Consider the following 14106-nt stretch of genomic DNA (forward strand, 5'->3'; position numbering starts at 1 on the left):
AAATCCAATAAAGTTGCAGGATATAAAATTGACATAGAGAAATCAGTTGCATTTCTAGAACAGTGAAACATCTGAAAAACTATCCCATTCAAAGTAGCATCAAAAACAAAATAAACTGAATTTACCAAGGAAGTGAAAGATCTGTATAGTCAAAACTACAAGACTTCACTGAAAGAAATCAAAGATGAGAGAAGCAAATGGAAAGGGATTCCATGCTTAGGGATTGGAAGAATATTGTTAAAATGTCCCTATTACCCTAAGCCATCTATAGATTAATTACAATCCCTACCAAATTCCCAATAGCATTTTTCACATAGAAAAAAAAAAATCCTAAAACTTTAATGGAACCGGAAAAGACCCCAAACAGCCAAAGCAATCATAAGAACAAAGCTGAGGCATCACAATCTTGATTTCAAACTAAACTACAAAGCTTTAGTAATTAAAACCACATGGTAGTGGCATAAAAAACAATGCATACAGACCAGTGGAACAGAAGAGAGAGCCTCAAATGAGACCACTACATATATGGTCAAATAATACTCAACAAGGCAGCCAAGAACACCCAGTGGGGAAAGTAAAGTATTTCAACAAATTGTGTTGGGAAAACTGGATAAACACAGAAAAGTGAAACGGCCCCTGATCTTTTTTTTTTTTAAGATTTTACTTATTTGACAGAGAGCATGAGCTGGGGTAGGGGCAGAGGGAGACTGAGAAGCAGACTCCCCATTGAGCAGGGAGCCCGACATGGGACTTGATCCCAGGACCCCAGGATCATGACCTGAGTGGAAGGCAGATGCCTAACCGACTGAGCCACCCAGGCGCCTTGGGCCCCTAATCTTATACCACCCACAAAAATTAACTTGAAAACGATCAAAGACTTTTAGACATAAGACTTGACACCATAAAACTCCTACAAAAAAACAGGAAAGAAGTTCCTTGTTACTGGTCTGGGTGATGGTTTTTTTGCTTATGACACCAAAAGCACAAACAACAAAAGCAAAAATTAACAAGTGGGACTACATCAAAATGAAAAGCAAATTTTGCACAGCAAAAGAAACAGTCAACAAAATGGAAAGGTAATGTATAGAATGGGAGAAAATATTGGCAAAGCATATCCTGGACAAGAGATAATATTCAAAATATATAAATAGTTCTCGGAGAAAACACTAAATGGCGGATGGCACTGGTGCAGTGGGAAGGTCTGGAAGGCTTGGGGGCCCTGGAATGGGAGGCCGTGGTGGCTTCCGCAGAGGCTTGGCAGTGGCACGCAGGGCGGGGGTTGTGGCCATGGTGAGGCTGGGGCCAAGGCCAAGGAGCTCCCGGAGACAAGGCGAAGGCCAAGAATTGGATCCCTGTCGCCAAGCTGGGCTGCCTGGTAAAGGACATGATCAAGTCCCTGGAGGAGATCTATCTCTTCTCCCTGCCCATCACGGAATCTGAGATCATTGACTTTTTCCTGGGGGCATCCCTCAAAGATGAGGTTTTGAAGATTATGCCTGTTCAAAAGTAAACCCATGCTGGCCATCGGACCAGGTTCGAAGTGTTTGTTGCCATTGGAAATTACAATGGACACATTGTTCTGGGTGTTAAGTGCTCCAAGGCAGCGACAGCCATCCATGGGGCCATCATCCTGGCCAAGCTTTCCATCATCCCTGTGTGGCAAGGCTACTGAGGGAATAAGATCAGCAAGCCCCACACCATGCCGCTATGGCTCTGTGCCGGTGTGCCTCATCCCTGCCCCCAGAGGCACTGGCATTGGCTCAGCCCCTATGCCCAGGAAGCTACTGATGATGGCCCATATTGATGACCGCTGCACCTCAACCAGGGGCTGCACTGCCACCGTAGGCAACTTTGCCAAGGCCACTCTTGATGCTAAGACCTACAGCTATCTCACCTCTGACTTCTGGAGAGAGACTGTTCACTAAGTCTCCCTATCAGGAATTCACTGACCAGGGCGCCTGGGTGGCTCAGTCGGTTAGGCGTCTGCCTTCCACTCAGGTCATGATCTCAAGGTGCTGAGATCAAGCCTTGTATCCCTCTCCCTCTGCCCCTTCCCCCCACCTATGCTCGCTTTCTCTCACTCTCTCTCTCTCTATATATATATCTCAAATAAATTAAAATCTAAAAAAAAAAACAAAATGGAATTCACTGACCATCTTGTAAAGACCCACATCAGAGTCTCCATGCTGAGGACCGAGGCTTCAGCTGTTGCCAGGATGCAGTTTTACACAAGAAAAATAAAGTGAATGAAAATCTGTTAAATAAACGTGTATATATATATATATAAACAACTCACACTACTCAATAATGAAAACCAATCTGATTAAAAAATGGGCAGAGGAACTAGACATTTTCCCAAAGAAGACCTCAAAATGGCCAACAGGTATATGAAAAGATGCTCAACATCACTGATCATCAGGGAAATGCAAATCAAAACCACAATGAGATATCACCTCACACCTATTAGAATGGCTGTCATCAAGAAGACAAGAAATAGGCATTGGTGAGGATGTGGAGAAAGAGGAACGCTTGTGCACTCACCGTTGGTGGGAATGTAAATTGGTGCAGCTACTACGGAAAACAGTATGGAGGCTCCTCAAAAAACTAAAAATAGAACTACCATATGATCCAACAATTCCACTTGTGGGTATATACCCAAAGGAAATGAAAACAGGATATTGAATAGATATATGCAATTCCCTGTTTATTGTAGCATTATTCACAATAGCCAAGATATGGAAACAACTTAAGTATGCCTGTCAACTGACGAATGGATAAAGAGAACATTACACACATACACGATGCAATATTTTCAGTCATAAGAAGGAAATCTGCCATTTGTGACATGGATGGACCTTGAGGACAGCTAAGTGACATAAGTCAGAGATGAATACTGTATAGTATCATTTATATGTGGAATCTTAAAGCCAAACTCCTTAAAATAGTAACAATACTTACCAGGGGGCTGGAGGTCGGGGTAATAGGAGAAATGTTTAAGTGTATGAACTAGCAACTAGCAGATAAGCTAAGTCCTAGAGATTGAATGCACAGCATAGTGATTATAGATAACAATATTGTATTAGCAACATCAAACTTGCTAAGAGACTGATCTTAATTACTCCTACCACAAAAAAATAATGTGAGGTGATGAAGATGCTACCTAGCACTATAATGGTAATCATATTGTAAGTGTACCAAACCAATATGTACACCTTAAATTTACACAATATGTCGAATATATTTCAATTAAAAAAAATTGTAGGTGGTTTTGACTGTGCAGTTTATCACACACTGTAATTTAACCCTTATAACAACTCTTGTTATAGATGAGGAAACCATGGCACAGAAAAGATATAGAGAAAACTTAAATCCTTGTATATTAACAAGGATTACAAATATTACATGTGGTTGATCAAAGATTCAAACCTGGGCAATCTGTCTTTGAACCTTTGCTGTGTAATGGAAAGTATTAAATCTAATGGAATAATTAGTAAGGTGCCTGGCCTTTAAGTGTTACAGCTGAGTAGAGGCAATGAATATGTAAATTACCAATCTTGTTACACTAATAGAGGTGTAATAGTGATTATGTAGAGCAAGAGAAACACCCAGTACTGCCTGTGAGATTAAGATAGGTTTCCAGGAGGTCATGTTGCAGCTTGAGTTTGCCATTCGGACGAGAAAAGGATGTGCCAGGCAGAGGAAACAGGAGAGACAGAGGCACTGCTGAATGAAAGTGTGAAATAACTGGGCATGTTTAGGGAACTACATATATTTGAGGAGCACAAGTCTGTGTGATAAGCCTAAAGGAATGATAGTTGGATCAAACAGAAAGCTGTATGCTGCATATAAAATGGTAGAAATATCAGAGTTTTAGTTACACAAGTAGTTCCTTTGTGAGTCAGGCATTGCCACTCTTAACCAATACTTGGTTTTCTTCCCCTTCTCGTCATACACAAGACAGGAGCTTTCAGTCTTTTTGTGATTGGTTAGGGCCATGCGACAAATCCTGCCAATAGGGCCCTATGTGGTCTTTTCATGTTGCTACAGTGACTGCTAAGACCTCGCATCCCAGTTTGTGGCTTACAGGACTACAGCTCCAACAGCCCAATTTTTGGAGTGTTGGTGTGTAGCAAATTCCTGCCAATCTGCGTTGGACAGATAGCATGAATAAGAAATAATCCTGGGGCGCCTGGGTGGCTCAGTTGGTTAAGCGACTGCCTTCGGCTCAGGTCATGATCCTGGAGTCCCGGGATCGAGTCCCGCATCGGGCTCCCTGCTGAGCAGGGAATCTGCTTCTCCCTCTGACCTTCCCCCCTCTCATGCTCTATCTCATTCTCTCTCTCAAATAAATAAATAAAATCTTTAAAAAAAAAAAAAAGAAACAATCCTTTTTTGTAAAGCCACTGATTTTGGATTGTTTAAAATTATATCCAAAGACTTAGCCTCTCACAGTCTGTTTCTGTTATCTCTTCTGTTTTAAGCCCTTAAATCTTTCCTGAGCTCTCAATCTGTAAAACCAACTTCAAACTGTTCGTCTCCCCATGAATGTCTCATCGCACCTCAAATGTAGTAACACCCCAAACTGAACTCTTTGTTCCCTCAAACTCAGGCTTCACTTACTCAGGATCTCAGTGAAACGTACCGGCATTTACGCTCTGGTCTAAGCCAGAAACTTCAGCTTCCTCCTAGGCTTTTCTTGCTCTTTCAATGTCCACATCCAATATTTCATTCAGGCAAACTTTTATTACCCAGATAGGGCATATTCACCCATCACTGACCGCTTATGCACCCAATGTTTCCCTGCTCCAAATGCTCTCCTCTCCTCCCTCTTACCTCCGAAAACCACAAGACTATTCCTAAAATCCAGTTCAGGGATGCCTCGGTGGCTCAGTGGGTTAAATGTCCGCCTTTGGCTCAGTTCGTGACCCTGGGGCTGTGGGATTGAGTCCCACATTGGGCTTCCTGCTCAGGGGGGTCTGCTTCTCCCTCTCCCCCTGCCCCCTGCTCATGCTCTCAAGTAAATAAATAAAATCTGTAAAAGAAATAAAATCCTGTTCAAATGTCACCTCCTAGAGGCTCTTCCTCACCTGCCTTGGCTGATTTAAGTGATTTTTGTTTTCTCATAGTGCCATGTGCATAGCTCTACCATAGCTCTAACCACTGTCTTGGTGTTTTTTGTGTTTATTTATTTATTTTAGAAAGAGAGAGACCGAGCACGTAAGTAGGGGGAGGAGCAGAGGGAGAGGGAGAAGCAGACTCCGTGCCAAGTATGGAGACATGGGCTCAATCCTATGACCCCAAAATCATGGCCTGAGCTGAAATCAAGAGCCGGACACTCAACTGACTGAGCCATCCAGGCGCCCCCACTGTTTTGTTTTGAATTGACTTGTCTGTGACAGAAAATGTCTGGTTTAGTTCTGTTCCCTGTGTTGCTCAGCAAAAGGACTGGCCCAGTAGAGATTCAATACCTCCTCAATGAAAAAGAAGCATTACTGGGGCACCTGAGTGGCTAGTTGGTTAAGCGTCCTGACTTCGGCTCAGGTCGTGATCCCAAGGTCCTGGGATGGAGCCTTGAGTTGGGCTCCCCACTTAGTGGGGAGTCTGCTTGTCCCTCTCCCTTTGCCCCTCCCCCAGCTCATGCTCTCTTTCTCAAATAAATCTTTTTTTTTTTTTTAAAGATTTTATTTGACAGAGAGAGAGAGCACAAGTAGGCAGAGTGGCAGGCAGAGGGAGAAGCAGACTCCCCGCTGAGTGGGGAGCCCGGCGCGGGACTCGATCCCAGGACCCTGGGATCATGACCTGAGCCGAAGGCAGACGCTTAACGACTGAGCCACCCAGGCGCCCGCTCAAATAAATAAAATCTTAAAGAAAAAGCATTACTAACATATTTTTGGGTACATATATTAAAATAATTCAATAGAATGAGCACTTGTTATACCTAATGGGTTGCTGTATATCATGCATCCCGAAGTGGCAAAGTCTCAAAGAAAGTAATTCTATACAGAGTGAGGGTGATTTATCATCAAAATTTTTTTTTTTTTTTAAAGATTTTATTTATTTATTTGAGAGAGAGAATGAGAGAGAGAGCATGAGAGGGGGGAGGGTCAGAGGGAGAAGCAGGCTCCTTGCTGAGCAGGGAGCCCGATGCGGGACTCGATCCCGGGCCTCCAGGATCATGACCTGAGCCGAAGGCAGTCGCTTAACCGACTGAGCCACCCAGGCGCCCTATCATCAAAATTTAACCTCATGCCTTAGAGACCTAATAAGCAAAATTTCTAGACATAAGAATGTAAGACAAAATATTAAAACAGAAAAAGGGGAAAAAACCCAAAGCCTTTTAAATGAAAACTATACATGACAATACTTATTAGATGTATGACACCTAAGCAAATCTACAATCACTGGGCTTAAGTTTGCATATTTTTAAATGATTAGTAAATATCATCTGGGCTGACATGTTTGTTGTGATACAACATATGAAAATGCCTTCTAAGCTTACACAGCATTTCTGGTTCATGGACACTATGGAAACTCCCTGTGTACAGAACATCTCCTAACTATGGCCCCCCAGTTAACATCCAGTCTCTGCAGCTGTTCCGTCATCCCCCAGTCCACTGCCGTGGTAGCGCCACCAGCTGTGACCACCCTCAGCTCCTGACCTGATCTGAAATGACGGGCCATCTCCTACAACTGCTCCAATCAGCCCCCCTTCCGTCTGACTTACCACATTTTCCCTGCTCCTCTTCTCTTTTAGAAAGTAATTTCCCCGTCCTTACTAGGGCTGATCCCTCATCCCGTCCCCCTTTCAAGGGCTTTCCTCCAATGATAATACCGTCTTTTGCATATGTCCCTTTCAATTACCACCTTCCTCTCAGCCTACAAACCTCCTCAACTCTTCCCCACTTAAAGTCCCTTTCAATCTCCAAGTTTCCATCCTTTCCTACACCATGTTTTCAAAAATAACTTTTTCTGTTTTTCCCACTTCCCAAATTCTCTCTTTCAAAAGAAATCTGGCCTCGATTTCTCATCAGTATTCAAACTACTCTCAACAACCTTGGTCAAATCCAGAAGCCTTTTGTCACAGAATCGGGTTACACGATAGCCCTAAGAGATTTTTTTTAGAGATCATCTCATCTAAATCTACTCCCTTTATTTATATTGAAGCCCAAATTAAGAACACAATAAAATACTATGCAATCAGAAATGCTGATGAACTATGTACTGTTTCTGCCCTTTTGCTGAGATTGTGGGCAAAGAAAATGAAATTTGAAAGGTTAAGCAGCAAAACTTTAACGGCAGCTGCAAGACTGAATCTAAATTGGCTATCTTAGCTCTGAATTGCTCAGAATGATCGATGATGTATCCAGACAATTTCAGAAACTACCTCCTTCACGAGCAAGATCTCAGAATGCAGTTGACACTGCAACAGGATGGATATATTGAGAATTTCATGTTTGTCAGGAAAGCTTTCATTTCCAATTCTGAAATGCATTTTGGTGAAAACTCCCTTCATGATCCCGGGAAGTGGTGACTTTTTTTTTTTTTTTTTTAGGATTTCAAGCCAATTTATTTTAGATTGAAGGTAAAAGTTTGATTCCTTAAAAGCACTTATCACAGTCTGTAATAACTTGCTTTTTTGTTTACTTGGTTTCTTAGGGGTGAGGGCTATACCTGTGTTGTTATTGTATTTTTAAAACCTGGAACATAGGAACGCCTGGGTGGCTCAGTCATTAAGCGTCTGCCTTTGGCTCAGGTCATGATCCCAGGGTCCTGGGATCAAGCCCTGCATTGTGCTCCTTGCTCCGCAGAGAGCCTGCTTCTCCCTCTGCCTTCCCCCCCCTGCTCGTTCTCTCTCAAATAAATAAATAAAATCTTAAAAAAAAACCCCAAATATTTCTCAAACAGTTCTTAGAATATCTGCATTAGAATCACTTGGGAATCTTGAGTCTAACTTTTAAAATAGCTCTCCTAATTGTTAGTCAAGTTGGAATATGTGACCCACTGTCCTAGAAGGCGAGTGTGTAATAACTAATATTTGAGTTGCATAAGCACTGTAGTGAATTAAACTATTCATGACCCTCTGAATAAAATACTATGGGGAATAGATAAAAAGGATAGTTCCTGCTTTTAATGAGTTTATGACTAAAACAGAAAATAAAACCAAGTTCAAGAGACTCTCGTAGGCAGGTAGGTGCCTGAGTGGCACAGTTGGTTGGGTATCCCACCCTTGGTCTCAGCTCAAGTCATGATCTCAGGGTTGTGAGACTGCACCTTGTGTTGGGCTCCACACTTAGTGTGGAGTCTCCTTGAGATACTCTTTTCCTTCTCCCCCTCCTGCTTGTGCTCTCTTTAAAATAAATAAATAAATCTTAAAAAAAAAAAAAAAGAGCCAGAGAGACTCTAGTAGGGGAAAAAAAAAAGTATCAGTGAAATGTTCGTCAAAGTTACTAAAAGGACCAAGTAGAATAAATCAAGAATGTTTTCAGGAAGAGGTAAAATCTAAATCAGGTTTTTTTTTTTTTTTTTAAAGATTTTATTTATTTATTTGAGAGAGAGAATGAGAGAGAGAGAGCATGAGAGGGGGGAGGGTCAGAGGGAGAAGCAGACTCCCCGCTGAGCAGGGAGCCCGATGCGGGACTCGATCCCGGGACTCCAGGATCATGACCTGAGCCTAAGGCAGTCGCTTAACCGACTGAGCCACCCAGGCGCCCTAAATCAGGTTTTTAAACAGACTTCAGTGGATGAGAAGGAAGAGCTCAGTATAATTAAATAATTTTACTATGGAATTTTCAGTATCACAAGGCACTAGAAACTCAGTAATAATAACTCTGCCACTGCAAGCTTCACTGTATAGCAGGCAGAAACCAGACAGGAACTTGACAAACCAACTTGACTTAGTTATCTATTTTTCCTTAGGGTTTTAATAGTGACCTGTCAAGTCCAAAAATTCCTAAAAATTGAATCTCACTGGCTTACCATTTGACCTCTTTTATGTGTTTCCCACCTGAAAATAGGGCCAAATATTTACTATCATTAAGCAGTGGGTTGGGAGGACTTCAACAAACACACTTTTAATTCTAATTCACATGTGTGCTAAAACAAGGGCAAAGATTTAACTAGAATGGTTATAATAGTAAAAAAAAAAAAAAGACAAAAACAAACGTTGGCAAGGATGTGGAGGAATTTAGAAACAATACATATTGCTGATGTGAATGTAAATTGACGCAGCTGCTTTGGAAAACAGTTTGGCAGTTCTCCAAAAAGTTAAGCCGTGTTACCATATGAGCCAGCAATTCTACTCCTAGTATTATACCCAATAAAATTGAAAACATACGTTCATACAGAATCCTGTTCACAAATGTTGATAGCAGCATTATTTATGATAGCCAAAATGTGGGAGCAACCCAAATGTCCATCAACTAACTGATGAATAAACAAAAATGGTATATCCATACAATAGAATATTACTGAACCATAAAAAGCATGAAGTACTGATACACACTACTCCATAGATGAACCTTGGAAACTCTGTTAAGTGAAAGAAGCCAGGCAAAAAAAGCCACATATTTTATGATTCCTTTTATGTGAAATGCCCAGAATGGACAAATCTATTCAGACAGAAAATAGCTGTAGTGGTTGTCAGGGGTTGAGAAGGAGAGGGAATGGAAATTGACTGATAATGGATACAGGGTTTCTTTTTGAGGTGATGAAAATGTTCTAGTATTAGGTAATGGTTATGGTTGCATAACCTTGTAAATATACTAGCAATTACCGAATTTTACATTTTAAAAAGGGTGAATTTTACAATATGTGAACTATAGCTCAATTTTAAAAACTGAAGGAAAAAAAAGCAAACCATGCAACTCAAATAATAACTTACAGGCAATCAATCCAAAATGGCAACCCCTTTAAGCTTGTCAAGAATTTAACAGAAGGAGGGCGCCTGGGTGGCTCAGTTGGTTAAGCGACTGCGTTAGGCTCAGGTCATGATCCTGGAGTCCCCGGATCGAGTCCCGCATCGGGCTCCCTGCTCGGCAGGGAGCCTGCTTCTCCCTCTGACCCTCCCCCCTCTCATGTGCTCTCTCTCTCTCAAATAAATAAAATCTTTAAAAAAAAAAAAAAAGAATTTAGCAGAAGGAATAAAAGCTGAGGATAAAAGAGTAAATACTTACACACTATGATTGGAAACAAGGCAAGGTTGTCTCTTTTACCATCTCTATTTAATATTGTATTAGAGACTGAAGCCAGTACAATAGGTTCTGCCCCGCCCCCAAAAGTTCCTAAAGGCATCCAGATTGGAAAGAAGGAAATAAAACTATTTGCAGAAACATTATTGTCTATGTAGAAAAATCTTATATATCTACTAAAAAGCTACTAGAGTTAATAAATGACTTACAAATTTCTAGGATTCAAGATCAATCTACAAAAATCAACTGTATTTCTACTACAAAGCACTGATGAAAGAAATTTAAAAACCCAATAGATAGATACACCATGTCCATGGATCAGAAAGCTATCATTATTATTAAAAGGCAAATTTCCCCCAATTTGGTCTACTATAGATTCAATAGACTCACAATCAAAATCCCAGCAGGCTTTCTGATAGAAATCTAGAAATTCCAGTATAAAAAGGCAGCATTCAGATCAGTGGGAAAGGATAGATTATTTTAAAAATGTGCCATCACAAACAGCTTACCACCTGGAAGAAGTAAGATTGGGCCTCTACATTATAGTAAACGAATTCAAGACAGATTAAAGCAAATGTAAAAAATTAAATAAAAATCTCACAAGAAACCCAGGAGACTGTAAGTATAATTTAGGAGCAAAAGAGACCTTAACTATGACTAGAAAGTCTGAAATATAAAATTAGATACATCTGACAATAGAGCTTTCATATAGCAAAATGTGTGTGTGTGTGTGTGTGTGTATAGTGTATGGGAAGCTTGTGAATTATCTTTGCAACTTTATAGTCAAAAATATTTCAAATAAAGTTTAGAATAAAATGCATAGCAAAGTTAATAAAGTCAATGGTCAAATAATAGACCTGAACAAAAATGTAACAAGAAACAACTAATAGCTATAATATATATAATGCATAGCTATTATAATAGCTATAATATGGGGCACCTGGGTGGCACAGTTGGTTAAGCATCTGGCTGCTGGTTTTGGCTCCGGTAGTGATCTCAGAGTCGTGAATGCCACATCGGGCTCAGTGTGGAGTCTGCTTGAGATTCTCTCTCCCTCTCCTTCTGCCCCTCCTGCTTGTGCTCTCTAAAATAAATAAATCTTTAAAAAATAATAGCTATAATATATAATAGCTACAATAAAGATCTCTTTCAAACTGAACAAAGAGAATCCCCCCCCCCACAAAATAAGCAAAAGATATAATACTCAGTTTAGAAAGCAGCAAATCAAATACCACCAATTCCCCTCCTCCTATAAAAAAGAAAACCACCCAAAAAGATCTACAAATTCAGTAGTGGTCAGGGATACATAAACATAAAATTAGGTAATACATATTACTTTATACCAGTCTTGTAAAAACTATAAAGCTCTAATATTTACTCTTGGTTGAACACAGAGGAAAGGGGACTCATGTATTATTAGTGGAACTGTAAATTTTGACAGCCTTTTTCAAAAGGCAATCTGATAACCTTATTCAATTTAAAACTATATATACTTTGCAACCTAGCCATTTGATATCCATGAAACTATTTCCCATAATGAAAACTACCAGAAAATAGGACTTATATATGAGGATGTTTCCTGCACTGTTTTGTAGTAGGGGGGAAAAAACCCAAAAGTGACACCAAGAGAATGCCCATCATATGCAGCCATTAAAAAGAATGAGTTGGAGCTATACCACTTGACTTGGATTAATTTCTGTAAGATATTGAGAAAATCGAGAAAATGATCAATGTATACATGCACTGTGCGTGACTAAGTAACATGGAGAAAACTATGCTATCATCATACATACTCATCTGCATCAGTTATGGAAGAAGGAAATGTGGGAAGGAGGGGCTAAGAAAAGGTAGAGCAAAGAAAAAAGGGAAAGGAAAAAAGGGGGAAAGGGAAAGTAAATGTTTTTGTGTGTACATTCTGTTTATAAACTCTCAGTAGTAATTGTCTCTAAAACATCAGTCTGCGTGTTACCTCTCTGAAGCACATTTCTTCACTAGCTCAAAGTATCACATTTCCTTCAAATGAACATACAACAAAAAGCCCCCAAAAACCAAAATTAAAATGCCTTGGCTAAATCAACCCTGAAAAATGATGTGCCAGTGGCTGTCACACATTCTACAATATTTATGACCTAACATACATGGTATTAAACCTTATTAAAAGTGACTGCTTTTTCAGTCACTCTCTTGTTTCAAACAGCTCATTCTAGTGCACAGTGTAATGAAGAGACAGGTCACCAACTCTGAGGCCTAAGTCCACGAGCATTCTCATTCCTGTTGCTCAGTTATTCTGTCCCATCATAGCAAGTACATCCTCAATCTCCTCTTCGTATATACTTATCAGTACATACTTACAGAAAAAAGAAAAGACAAGGACCTTGCCCTTAAGAGCCTACAGTTTCTTTCTTTTTTAAGATTTCTGTTTTCCCAGTATCCTGAATTCCAAATTTGGAGGCACCCGGTGCACATGGTGTGTAATCCCTAAGTTTAACTTCCTCTATGCTGGATAAACGGTAGCAGGAATATTAGGCAATTAATTAATTGCCAATTATTAGGCAAAACCCTGGAGAGAAAAAAACAGTAAGAGCAAAACTATGTGGTCACCTTAGAGCCAGGAGAATTTACACATTCTAGGTTTAATAAACTCTTACAGAGGAGAGGGGCTGCCATTCCTTACTGCTCATATTATATCCACGAAGATGAACTGCTTCTCAACCCTGAAAACCTGGCTTTCTGTAATATTAAAAAAAAAAAAAACAATTCAGAAGGCCCACACAGCCTTAACAGCAATTTCTACCAAGCATTCATAAAAGACGTAATTCCAATCTTATGCGCTCTGATACAGAAGTTTATCCCAGGAGGTTGGCTTAATATTTGAAAAATCAAATTCATATTTTAACCATAACCATATTAACCCTGGTTAAAGGAATAAATCCCATTTACATTACATAATTACATGAAAGGAATAAATCACAATTATGACAGATGTACCTCCTCAATAGCAGCCAATAAAATTCAACATATTTCCCAAGGTAAAAACTCTTGGCAAACAAAGAGTTACAAGACAATTTGATAAAGGGCATCTACAAATATATCTGCACAAGTATCACACTTAACGGTTGAGACACTGAAAGGTTTACTTGTTTAACAAGTAAACAATGCCCCCACAGCCACTGCTATTTAACACTTTACACTTGGAAGTCCCAGCCAGTGCAAATGGGCCAAAAAAAGAAATACATGATGAAAAAATCAAAGAGGAAGAAACAAACAGTCTGAATCCTGGCTTTGCCACTTACCAGCCATGCAACTCTGGACAAAGTACTTAACTCTTTGCCTCTGTTTCATCTGTAAAATGGGATAATGAATACCTCCTTCACAGAGTTGTTCTGAAGAGTAAATAAGTTAATATTTTAAAAGTACATAGAAAGTATTTGACACTTCAAAGCGCTGTAAAAGTGTTAAATAAAAAATATTCAAAGATAACTGTGTACACAATCTCAAAGAAGCTAAACTATTGGAATTAAAAGAGTAATAATATTCCCCAAGACATGAAATCATTACATGACAATCAGCTGTATTTCTATATACTATTAGTAACAAACAGAAAATGGCATCCAAAAAGTATCAAGTACCCCGGGAATAAAATTAATAAAAGACACGAAAGATCTTTCTACAGGGATAATTATAGACTTAATACTATCCCAACACAAACTGGTAGAATTCAACAAAGTTATTCCGAAATGGTTATGAAAACGTAAAGTGTCAAGAACAGTCAAGAGATCCTCCAAGAAATTTGTCTTACTAGTTATCAAATTCCAAGATTGATGTCTAAATAGTCTGTTAACTCACCTGAGAGAAGGTATCTGTCTGGAATGCTCATCCATTTTGGTATGTCTACCCAGTTCCTCCCTCACTTCTTTTA

General features: G+C 39.7%; 1 pseudogene; it reads left to right on the top strand.

The window, feature by feature from the left end:
* Positions 1-1128: 1128 nt before the first annotated feature.
* LOC102746100 (small ribosomal subunit protein uS5 pseudogene) lies at positions 1129-2246 on the top strand (annotated as a pseudogene).
* The last annotated feature ends 11860 nt before the right edge of the window (positions 2247-14106 follow it).

This window comes from Leptonychotes weddellii, chromosome 4 (assembly GCF_054177405.1).
Source record: "Leptonychotes weddellii isolate Sample4059 chromosome 4, ASM5417740v2, whole genome shotgun sequence".
Lineage (NCBI taxonomy): Eukaryota > Metazoa > Chordata > Mammalia > Carnivora > Phocidae > Leptonychotes > Leptonychotes weddellii.